The sequence below is a fragment of the Schistocerca cancellata genome, chromosome 3 (genome assembly GCF_023864275.1).
Source record: "Schistocerca cancellata isolate TAMUIC-IGC-003103 chromosome 3, iqSchCanc2.1, whole genome shotgun sequence".
In the NCBI taxonomy this organism is placed as follows: domain Eukaryota; kingdom Metazoa; phylum Arthropoda; class Insecta; order Orthoptera; family Acrididae; genus Schistocerca; species Schistocerca cancellata.
In genome coordinates, this window is record NC_064628.1 from 687545365 (window position 1) to 687557835 (window position 12471).

Consider the following 12471-nt stretch of genomic DNA (forward strand, 5'->3'; position numbering starts at 1 on the left):
CTATTGTACGTCCATTGACGATTACTACCCTTATTAATTTAAACATACATGTCTAACTCTAAAAGCAGTTGACAACTCCAATTTTAGCGGACACCAACTGAGTAAAGGTTCAGACAGCATCTGCGACAGCGCACACAAACTGAGAACGTAGCGAAGCACAGTGCTCACTATCGTTTATGACGAGGGAAGAGAAATTGAACATCGTCTCCTGCTAGCTGTACTGTAAACCGGTTGTAGTCAATGGGTCCGCACAACGTGACAAAACAGTATAAGGAGCTCAGCCTTCTTGCAGGTAGCAGCAGATGAGTAACGTTGTTTAGGTTGTTGCGGTACTAGTCACATGTACATGCACTCCGTCTTCAGGCCACAAGTGGCCCATCGGGACCATCCGGCCGCCGTGTCATCCTCAGCTGAGGATGCGGATAGGAGGGGCGTGGGGTCAGCACACCGCTCTCCCAGTCGTTACGATGGTTTTCTTTGACGGGGGCCGGTACTATTCGGTCTAGTAGCTCCTCAATTGGCATCACGAGGCTGAGTGACCCCGAAAAATGGCAACAGCGCATGGCAGCCGGATGGTCACCCAACCAAGTGCCCGCCGTGCCCGACGGCGCTGAACTTCGGTGATCTGACGGGAACCGGTGTATCCACTGCGGCAAGGCCTTTGCCTAGTCACATGTATATGGTGGTTATTATACTCAAACTTTCGTTACTTCAGAGGGGCAAGGGAATGTTGTGGAAACATTTGTAAAGACATGCAGGAGAGAGAGAACGAATAAACCAGTGGAAGAAACACTTTAGTTACCGCCTGAGAGGCAGCATTTGTTAATTGCGCATCATCTGTACGTTCCAGGTTACAAAAGTTGCTCAGTGTGAGACCATATGCGCTCAGTTCATGACAACCTACAACCGTATTAAAGGACACCATTTCAGCAACTGTTCGCAGAATTTTTCGAACGGTAGCCCAATGGAATGTTCAGCTGTCGTGACCCTCTTCGCGCACTGCTTGAAGACCGCACATTGCATGCAGCACTTTCAGCCATAGCAACAGGAACTACTTCGACGATTTGTGGCCCAGTGACAGTCGGCCTCTCCCAGGAGCAGTTTCCAAATCGCCAGTTAATGCGAACTTCTGAATTATGTACGTCAAAACTCGTGCAGAAAGAGAACCCCTCTGTATTTCTTTAATGCTTCGATACACGCGAAAAGCAGCAGCACCATTGATATTGTTTCGATAAAGCAGCTTTACGAATAAAGCCCTGTTCGCCTTGTGCAAATCCATGTTGACTGGCTGCTACTATAACGCTCACCCATGCCTATCAACCCTAACTCGCTGTTCCAGTAAGGGCGCCTAACGGGAAGTCCTGACACTAAAACTATTAACACGCAAATCCCGCGGCGTAGTCTGAACATTATTCCTATAAAGTTGTGTACCCATACGGTAAATAGCTTTCCGTCTACAATGGAGCAAGTAGCGAAAGTTTAATTATAACCACCCTGTATACTCTACATGGCAACGGCCTTGCCGCAGTGGATACACCGGTTCCCGTGAGATCACCGAAGTTAAGCGCTGTCGGGCGTGGCCGGCGCTTGGATGGGTGACCATCCAGGGCGCCATGCGCTGTTGCCATTTTTTCGGGGTGCACTCAGCCTCGTGATGCCAATTGAGGAGCTACTCGACCGATTAGTAGCGGCTTCGGTCAAGAATACCACCATAACGACCGGGAGAGCGGTGTGCTGACCCCACGCCCCTCCTATCCGCATCCTCCACTAAGGATGACACGGCGGTCGGATGGTCGCGATACGCCACTCGTGGCCTGAAGACGGAGAGTATACTCTGTATACTGTTGCGAGCGTGGCTACAGAGTGCGAGTTCAGGGGGAGAGGGCATCGTTCCTACACGGAACATCGGGTCCTGTTGTGACCAACAGTATGGATTTTTATCATCGATGTGGAAACGTGATGCAAGAACTAACGCTGTGTACCGTGCAAACTATCTCACAAAGTGTACATCAGTCACGAGGATCCATAATTGTTTTATGCAAATACGCCAAATATAAAGTCACTGTAATGCCAACATACACAGAATTATATGTAACAACTAAATCACAGTAATAATAAATAGGTATTAAGTTGTAATAGTATTCCCGTTTAAAACAGGTATTTATTTTCACAGACTTTGCACCTGTTAGCATTGTTTATGACAACCTGGTTCGCTGCAGCTTGAAACGTTCGATGTGGCTGGTGAAGGCAACGATGTCCTCAGTCGTATCTGCATGTACATCATGTTGACCTAGCTATCAAGAAGTGCCATGCTTCCTTTTCAAATGTGATATTGTTTGCGTTGTTACTGATGGAGTATGACGTATAATAATAGCAGGAGGACGACTGTCTTAAGAGGAAGTTTTGTACAGCCATGATCGTTTCTTCCTCGGATGATGCACTCAAACGCGCTTTTTGTTTTCCAAAATCGTTAAGTTCGAAAATTCATCACCAGACTGGACACTTCTGCTGTACTCATTTTCAGTTGCATCACCTTCTTTTGTCTCACAAATGAGTTCGTCTAGTAGCACTTTTTGTACATCATTTTCTGTTTTTAAAGTAGTAATTGTACTATCCGTACTCACCGTGAAACAGATCAAATGCCGATAGAGATAAAATTGCAAAGTACATGTTTTAAAGAGATTTATCCGGTTTCATAAGACTCTTCTAGATTCTCGATGAATGAAGATAGAAACTTATACTAACTCGAGTATGAACTACAAACATTTTTTTAATCTGATTTTACGAGGATGTATGTATGTTCTGCATGCATACATATAGAGAACCTTGGGGTACATTGCACGATAACGTTTAGTCTTAATGTTCATTTGGCTCTTGATGTGCCCTCCGCCGCTCACACGACAAACTTAAAACGATATGAAATTAAAACTTTTCTGGTGTACAGATTGGTTCAACTTCCTATCACCATATTTCGGCGCTGATTTTTCTGAGCGTCTCATGTTAATACCAACAACTTTCTGAGCTCACGTACTTACGACCCCGCCGGTACATACCTATTGTAGTCAGCTGGCGTTGCGCATGAGCTACTTGAGTGGCAACTTGCAAATGGTGCCAAGTTAAACATTTAGTATCGATGCGTAAGTTAAAATGTACTTAAATTTTCTACGCTCATTCATGAAGATGAAAGTCTTGTGCAATTGGATGAATCTATTTGAAGCACCCTGTGTATACACAGATGCGACCGTAGAAGTTCCTGTTGAAACAATGACAAATGGCTAGAGAGAGAGAGAGAGAGAGAGAGAGAGAGAGAGAGAGAGAGAGAGAGAGAGAGAGAGATTTGCACGACATCTTCTACTAAATCACACTCAATATTTAAATATTGTATATTGACAGCAAATGGTCCTGCGCGTCATACGACGCATCTTCGACAAAGAAATTGAAACTTACAGCATAAGTTTGACCGCGGCATTCATTCCTCGAGTTAAAGTTAATTTTTGGAACCCTGGCGTTGCTACCGAAAGCACCCGTTTAACAGTTGTTGTTGTTGTGGTCTTCAGTCCTGGGACTGGTTTGATGGAGCTCTCCACGCTACTCTCTCCTGTGCAAGCTTCATCATCTCCCACTACCTACTGCAACCTACATCCTTCTGAATCTGTTTAGTGTATTCATCTCTTGGTCTCCCTCTACGATTTTTACCCCCCCACGCTGCCCTCCAATACTAAATTGGTGATCCCTCGATGCCTCAGAACATGTCCCACCAACCGACCCCTTCTTCTAGTCAAGTTGTGCCACAAACTTCTCCCCAATCCTATTCAATACCTCCTCATTAGTTATGTGATCTACCCATCTAATCTTCAGCATTCTTCTGTAGCACCGCATTTCGAAAGCTTCTATTCTCTTCTTGTCCAAACTAGTTATCGTCCATGTTTCACTTCCATACATGGCTACACTCCATACAAATACTTTCAGAAACGACTTCCCAAATCTATACTCGATGTTAACAAATTTCTCTTCAGAAATTCTCTACTTGCCATTGCCAGTCTAGATTTGATATCCTCTACTTCGACCATCATCAGTTATTTTGCTCCCCAAATAGCAAAACTCCTTTACTGCTATAAGTGTCTCATTTCCTAATCTAATTCCTTCAGCATCAGCCGACTTAATTCGACTACATTCCATTATCCTCGTTTTGCTTTTGTAGATGTTCATCTTATACCCTCCTTTCAAGACACTCTCGATTCTGTTGAGTTGCTCTTCCAGGTCCTTTGCTGTCTCTGACAGAATTACAATGTCATCGGCGAACCTCAAAGTTTTTATTTCTTCTCCATGGATTTTAATACCTACTCCGAATTTTTCTTTTGTTTCCTTTACTGCTTGCTCAATATACAGGGTTGAATAACATCGGGGAGAGGCTGCAACCCTGTCTCACTCCCTTCCCAACTACTACTTCCCTTTCATGTCCCTCGGCTCTTATAACTGCCATCTGGTATCTGCACAAATTGTAAATAGACTTTCGCTTTTTGTATTTTACCTCTGCCACCTTCAGAATTTGAAAGAGAGTATTCCAGTCAACATTGTCAAAAGCTTTCTCTAAGTCTACAAATGCTAGAAATGTAGGTTTGCCTTTCCTTAATCTAGCTTCTAAGATAAGTGGTAGAGACAGTATTGCCTCACGTGTTCCAATATTTCTACGGAATCGAAACTTGATCTTCCCCGAGGTCGGCTTCTACCAGTTTTTCCATTCGCTTGTAAAGAATTCGCGTTAGTATTTTGCATCCGTGACTTATTAAACTGATAGTTCGGTAATTTTCACATCTGTCAGCACCTGCTTTCTTTGGGGTTGGAATTATTATATTCTTCTTGAAGTCTGAGGGTATTTCGCCTGTCTCATACATCTTGCTCACCAGATGGTAGAGTTTTGTCAGGACTGGCTCTCCCTAGGCTGTCAGTAGTAGTCAGTTTAACTAAAAGTCTAAATACTGTTGCTTTTGCAACCATCGGAAAACCAGTGCTGTGACGTGAGCGAATATACCACCACCGCACAGTAGTTCCCCCGGGGGGTTGAATTAACCCATTCCGTGAGAATAGAGCTTGAGGCTACTTCCGAACTTATTTGGCGCGTCACGCTAGCGTTTCCGCCTGCGCCTCGGGCGCACGTGACTGCAGGTAGCGAACTGCGCATGCGCAGATCCTCAGGCGGGGCGAGGTGACCGTCCCGGGAAGCCGTGCAGGGCTGCCCCAGCCCCTTGCCCTCCTAGGGCTTCGCCCACTTTGTCCGGCGACCGCACACCACCTGAAAAGCTACGCCGCTGTGCTCGCCGGCCGCACCGTTTTAGCGAACACAGGTAAGACAGTGTCGCTATTTGCGTAATGATCGAGAGTTCCATTGTACACATTTACTGCTCTGTACACGACGGATTAATGCACAAATGCACAAAATTCCCTTGCGTTAATGGCGAATACCTGTGTGTCATTAGGTCGCATTTATTCGCAATACTATGACGCTGGTTGTCATTTTTCATATATTTTTCTCTCAGCGGATGCTGCACCAAAATGTCTGCTTACAGAGTTAATTTTAAAGTTCTCTACATTAATGTATTAGATTAGCTTGAAAGAGAAGCAATGAATGTAGACAATTTGTTTTTTTAACACTTTCTTTAGCGTAATACGTTTTAAATGTCAGAAAGTAGCCGGAAAAGTGTTCCGTACAAATCAGCTTTTGGTCAGTGGCGTATTATTACCGCCTTTCATCTGAATTTTTGTTACTTTCTTGTGTGACTGACAGCTCGTTCGGTAACGTATCAGCTGATAATATAAGGGTTTGGTGTTCATAATTTTTTTTTTTCGCATTCATTGTGGTATTTGCTCCTTCTCATCACTATTGTGTATGAACAAAATGCGAAGGTACAGTAAAGTCCAGCCGCCATGCTAACTAGTTTCCTCTATTGCTGCTATGCTGATTATCTTTCAGTATTGGAAGAAAGCAAAGCAATACCATTATCTGAGCAGCACCATGCCTAGTAAACACTTCAGTATCCAAATCAGCAATCTTTGCCTAACTCCCTTAATTCTTGATTGTCGACTGCGCAAGTAAGATTCCTCCGCTGCAGGGGAAACAGATAAGGGTCAAGACTTTTTTTTCCACTCCACTATATGACTACCATTAACCCACTCCCAAAGCTTATATGCTAATGTAATTAAGTTTTCTTCATATCTCTCTCTCTCTCTCTCTCTCTCTCTCTCTCTCTCTCTCTCACACACACACACACACACACACACACACACACACTATCTATCTTTTTCATTCTCTGTCATCCCATCGAGCGAGGTGGTACAGCATTATTCGGGACGAGCTGGATTCAAATACCATAGTTACATCTGTGCCAAACGAGTATTGTTGCTTACGAAATTTAGGAAGGACTGAAGAAATATTCACTCATACATAGGGATGTTAGACTAAGACTTCCAGCACTTCTCAGTTACCATCTTCATCGATTCCCATGGATTATCTTAGTGTGAATAGCTACTGCCTTAAGTAAGGTTACTTTCTTGAGTCTTGCTTCATATTTGCTAAAAAACGTAACTTCCACAAAAATGGTATGGTGTAACACGAGCACGGCTATCTTGTTGCCTTCGATAGCTGTTGTGTGTAATGAGAATTCGATTAAACTGCTTTACAACTGTAGTTGTCTGAAACGTACCTGGCCAGACAGAAAACCGTAATGGAAGCTGCACGAAATTTCGGCGGTCCGTCATCTCGCCGCCGCCATCGCTGTGTAAAGGCGTCATTTTAGAGCGCGCTTTCGCGGAAACATCTTGAAATTTCGTGGGCATCTGCTCTTCAACATTTACGTAGGGTTACATTTTCAGCTTCTAGTAAATATGGAGATGATTGCCAATGGCTTGTATAGCATGGCCACATTATCAGGCGTTTGACAACTCGGGAGTTCATTGAGCCATGTACGGAATACAGAAATACGGCTGCCGGAATGTTCAGAGCTAGCGTGACTTCCCCATATCAACTGAAAGCTCGTGGATCGAAGTACGAGACAACACGTGTAATGAGGGTGGGTGGGGGAAGGGGAGAAGTCGTGGCCGCTGGGGAGGGGGGGAAAGGGGGAAGGGCTCCGCCTTCACTAAGCTGATACAGTTCTCGCGTGTTTGCTACAGGCCAAAGCTTTTGTCTGCTCTTTCCTTCCTGATCGTCAGCTTGTGCTGGCCATATGGTGATGTAAAATTACCAACCACGTATCCCAGCAAATGGCTAATTTCTCAGTGTTTCCAGGTGGAAGACGCGTGTAGTGGCGTAACAGTCACGAGAGTTGTAGTTAGTATTTGCCATAGCAACATTGTTCGAGAAACTTAGTAACAAAATCTGTCTACTACCCCAACAGCGTTTTTACTTCGCCAGTTCACACTCTCTCTCCAAAAGTATCTGGACACCTATCATTAAACATTGTATGAGGTGTGTCAATCCTTTGCCTTTATGACTGCTCGAACTCTGCTGGAGACACTTCAAATGATTTACCTGAATGTGTGTGGAGGAATGGCAGCCCATTCTTCCTCCAGATTTGAAACCAGAGAAGGTAGTGATGATGCGGGACGCTGGGGTATGGAGGCAAGTCGACTTCCTAGCTCATCCCAAAGATGTTCCATCTGGTTCACTTCGGGTCTATGGGCAGTCCATTTCAAGAAAGTTACAGTTCACAACCTGAGAGATACTGTCTTATGTGTGTTGGTGGTACAACCATCGTTTCCGAACTTTCGGTGTACTATACGCAGTACATGATGTTGAAGAACGTGTTCATGTGCTCCCGCATTTAGCTTTATTATGCACGAAAAAGCATCCCCATACAATAACATCACCTCCTCCTGCTAGAATTTCACTTGATTTTAGGTGATGTTCTCCAAACATTCGCCAAACCTCAAATCTTTCCATCGGGCTGACTCAGAAATGTGTGGCTTAAGAGGAGCTGCTCGACCATTGTAGTTCGCAGCTCGTGGTCTAGTGGCTAGCATTGCTGCCTCTGTATCATGGGGTCCCAGGTTCGATTTCCTGCCGGGTTGAGGATTTTCTCTGCCTGGGGACTGGGTGTTTGTGTTGTCCTCATCATTTCATCATCATCATTCGTGACAGTGGCTAGATTGGACTGTGAAAAAAAAATTAGACTGCGTAAAAATTGGGACATTGTACGGGCGCTGATGACCCCGCAGTTGATCGCCCCCCCGAACCAAACAGGGAGTGGCAACTGACCCTTAACATAGACAAATGTAATGTATTGCGAATACATAGAAAGAAGGATCCTTTATTGTATGATTATATGATAGCGGAACAAACACTGGTAGCAGTTACTTCTGTAAAATATCTGGGAGTATGCGTGCGGAACGATTTGAAGTGGAATGATCATATAAAATTAATTGTTGGTAAGGCGGGTACCAGGTTGAGATTCATTGGGAGAGTCCTTAGAAAATGTAGTCCATCAACAAAGGAGGTGGCTTACAAAACACTCGTTCGACCTATACTTGAGTATTGCTCATCAGTGTGGGATCCGTACCAGATCGGGTTGACGGAGGAGATAGAGAAGATCCAAAGAAGAGCGGCGCGTTTCGTCACAGGGTTATTTGGTAACCGTGATAGCGTTACGGAGATGTTTAACAAACTCAAGTGGCAGACCCTGCAAGAGAGGCGCTCTGCATCGCGGTGTAGCTTGCTCGCCAGGTTTCGAGAGGGTGCGTTTCTGGATGAGGTATCGAATATATTGCTTCCCCCTACTTATACCTCCCGAGGAGATCACGAATGTAAAATTAGAGAGATTAGAGCGCGCACAGAGGCTTTCAGACAGTCGTTCTTCCCGCGAACCATACGCGACTGGAACAGGAAAGGGAGATAATGACAGTGGCACGTAAAGTGCCCTCCGCCACACACCGTTGGGTGGCTTGCGGAGTATAAATGTAGATGTAGATGTAGATTATCATCGACCATTGTACCCCAAAGTTTTTTAACTGTCTACGTACAGTACATGTGCTAGCAGGGCTTCTGGTAGCACTTTGGAACTCAAGAGTGGATCTTTTCTCCGATTTCATACGATTATTTACAACCACTCACTGCAATGTTGGATGGTCCCTATCCGTCAGTACACTAAGTCAGCCGAGACCCAGTTTAGCTGTAGTTGTTCCTTTGCATTTCCACTTCAAAAATCACATCACCAGCACAAGATTTGGGCAGCTTTAGAAGAGCTGAAAAGTCCCTCATGGCTCTCTTACACAAGTGACATCAAGTGACTAGTCCGCGTTCAAAGTCAAGTTTAAATTACGATGTGAGCAAGAACACAGCTCATTCTTTAGTTGCCGGTATTATTGTTTGGAGAGAATTCAGTGTTCCGGCCAGTCATATAGCCAACGGCCTTGTCGCAGTGGTAACACCGGTTCCCGTCAGATCACCGAAGTTGAACGCTGTCGGGCTGGGCTAGCACTTGGATGGGTGACCATCCGGTCTGCCGAGCGCTGTTGGCAAGCGGGGTGCACTCAGCCCTTGTGAGGCAAACTGAGGAGCTACTTGACTGAGAAGTAGCGGCTCCGGTCTCGTAAACTGACACACGGTCGGGAGAGCGGTGTGCTGACCACATGCCCCTCCGTATCCGTATCCAGTGACTCCTTTGGTCTGAGGATGACACGGCGGACGGTCGGTACCGTTGGGCCATCCAAGGCCTGTTAGGACGGAGTTTAGTTTAGTCAGTCATATAGAATTCGGCCGTTCGACATTTCGTTTATGGGAGAGTTTGTAAGGTGGAACCATTCGTTCACAGGCAGTGAATTTAAAGGTATCTAGTCTTCAGCGATGCCGTACTCGTACACAATGTAGTGTAGTTCGATGATAGGTAAGAGAGAAACTAATTTCCCGTAATATGTGAGTTCGCAGTTTGTCACTTTGCACTTGTGGTCGTAGAACTTTTTATTCTGCGATCCAAGACAGGAGGAAGGGCAGCATTGGTCGTAAATTTTGAAAGTGTAGCAACAGTAAGAAATGGAACAGGCAGGGTTGTAGCCCATCCGTAGTGTTATTGAATCTGCACATTGAGAAAGCTTTGAAGGAAACCAACGAGAAATTTGGAAAGAAAGAATAAATAAAGACTTGGTGATTTGCCGGTGACATAGTAATTTGTCAGAGGCGGCTAAGGAGTGAGAAGAGGAGCTGGAGGCTATAAGGTGAGTAGCAACGAAAATAAAGCAAGGGTGATGGAATGTAGTCTGATTAAACCAGACAATAGTGAGGGAATTAGATTAAGAAACGACACGAAAACTAATAGATGGTAGCAAAATAACTGAGGTCCAAAGTAGGTAAGATACAAAATGTGTACTTCCAATAGCAAGAAAAGAATCTCTGAAAAAGAGAAATTTATTGACGGTTACTATAAATTTAAGTGTTAGGTACTTTTTTGGTGTGAGACGTGGACGATAGACAGTTCAGACAATAAGAAGATTGCTTTTGATATATGGTGCTACAGAAGACTGCAGAGGGCTAAATAGGGAGATCAAATAACAGATGATGAGGTACTGTATCGGACTGGAGAGGAAATTTATCGGATAATTTGACTAAAAGAAGGAATCGCCGGATAGGACACATGCCGAGGCATCAAGAAATTGTGAATTTGGTTATTGAAGGAAATGGAGGGTAGGTAGGGGGGGCGTAGAAATTGTAGAGGGAAACAAAGGCATGAATACAGTAAACAAGCTTAAATGGTTTCAGATTGTGGTAATTATGCAGATGAAGAGGTTTGCACAGCATAGAGTGGCATGGAGAAACGCACCAGTTCATTCTTCGGTGAGGAGGAGGACAAGAAGTGTACTTTTCGCTTCCTGCTGCATCGAATCAGAACACACATACTTTCGCAGATATGCAGGTGGCGTAAAACGTTTTTTAGGGGAGCTAAAATCTTCCTGGCACCGTGGCAGTCAGTTGAACATTCCAGAAGTTCATGAATTCCGCAGTAAAAGAACTGCTACTCGAATTCGTTGTTTTGAAGATGCAGAGTGTATTCAACTGTGGAGAATAACTTCAGTTCCATCGTACATGGGATAACAATGTTAGACAAGCCGAAGAAACTTCCAAATGCTACTTGTAAAGTCGTGTTTCTTTCATTCAGTATGCAAAGAACGGCGTTAACCCAGTACTTTCCGGAGAAGTTAATTTGTTTTGTGCGTGGGATTTCGCAAGTGCTGCTGGATGGCCAACGGTATTTGCTACAGGTGACAGTGCCTAGTGCTGCTACGACCTTCGCCCCGCTGGGGACCCAAGTCCCTTGACAAAGGCCGCCTTGTGCAAGGCCAGAGCGGAGACATTCTGCGGCTCACCTGGGGGCTTAGTCACCGCGGCGGGCCCGTGCCACATCCGCTCCCTAGCAGCCAGCCGGAATGGCAATAGGGGCTGCTGCGCACTAAGCAGACGGTCAGGGTGGGGCTGCTGAAGGTTTCGAGCGCATTTCCTCTCACACGGCGAGAGGTCGACCGCGGTTTTCCGCAAAGCTCCCACAAGACGAACTATTTAGGTACCATAAGGCACACAGAGGACTAAGTCAGTATGGCAAAGGATGTGTAATCTATCAAGTGACAGGCATAGAACAAAGGCTTCGTACACTCACCAGCAACTACACGGAGAGACTAGCTACCATCAGACGAGAGAGAGAGAGAGAGAGAGAGAGAGAGACAGAGAGAGAGAGAAGCGCTATTGTCTCCATGGTGGGTGGGACATTTCGGCATGTTGCGTGACTGATAAGTGTGCTTGTAAGGGCGTGGAGTTACCAGTCGAACGCAGGTCGGGCAAGGCTCGCTGTATCAGCGCACTCGAACGCGGCCAGATCGTGTCCTCTCCATACTACGGGAACTCCATCTCTGAGTCTTGGCAAGCATTTGCCAATGTTGTTGTTCTCCTCTTCAGTCCAGAGACTGGTTTGATGCAGCTCTCCATGCTACGCTGCAAGCCTCATCATCTCTGAATAACTACTTCAACTTACATCCTTCTGAATCTGCTTGGTGTATTCATCTCTTGGTCTCCCTCTACGATTTTTACCCTCCACGCTGCCCTCCAATATTAAATTGGTGATCCCTTGATGCCTCAGAACATGTCCTACCAACCGATCCCTTCTTCTACTCAAGTTGTGCCACAAACTCCTCTTGTCCCCAATCCTATTCAATACCTCATTAGTTATGTGATCTACCCATCTAATCTTCAGCATCCTTGTGTAGCACCACATTTCGAAACCTTCTATTCTCTTCTTGTCTAAACTGTTTATCGTCCAGGTTTCACTTCCATACATGGCTACACTCCATACAAATACTTTCAGAAACGACTTCCTGACATTTAAATCTATACTCCATGTTAACAAATCTTTCTTCTTCAGAAACGCTTTCCTTGCCATTCCCAGTCTACATTTTATATCCTCTCTACTTCGACCATCATCTGTTACTTTACTC

The 12471-nt window shown here is 45.1% G+C and overlaps 1 protein-coding gene and 2 pseudogenes across 5 annotated transcripts in view; all 3 read left to right on the top strand.

The window, feature by feature from the left end:
* LOC126175669 (rab11 family-interacting protein 4) overlaps positions 1-12471 on the top strand; it is a 954952-nt gene that overhangs the window by 829731 nt on the left and 112750 nt on the right. The gene's annotated exons all lie outside the window — the stretch shown is intronic.
* Positions 1510-1627, top strand: LOC126177539 (5S ribosomal RNA; annotated as a pseudogene).
* LOC126177586 (5S ribosomal RNA) lies at positions 9396-9513 on the top strand (annotated as a pseudogene).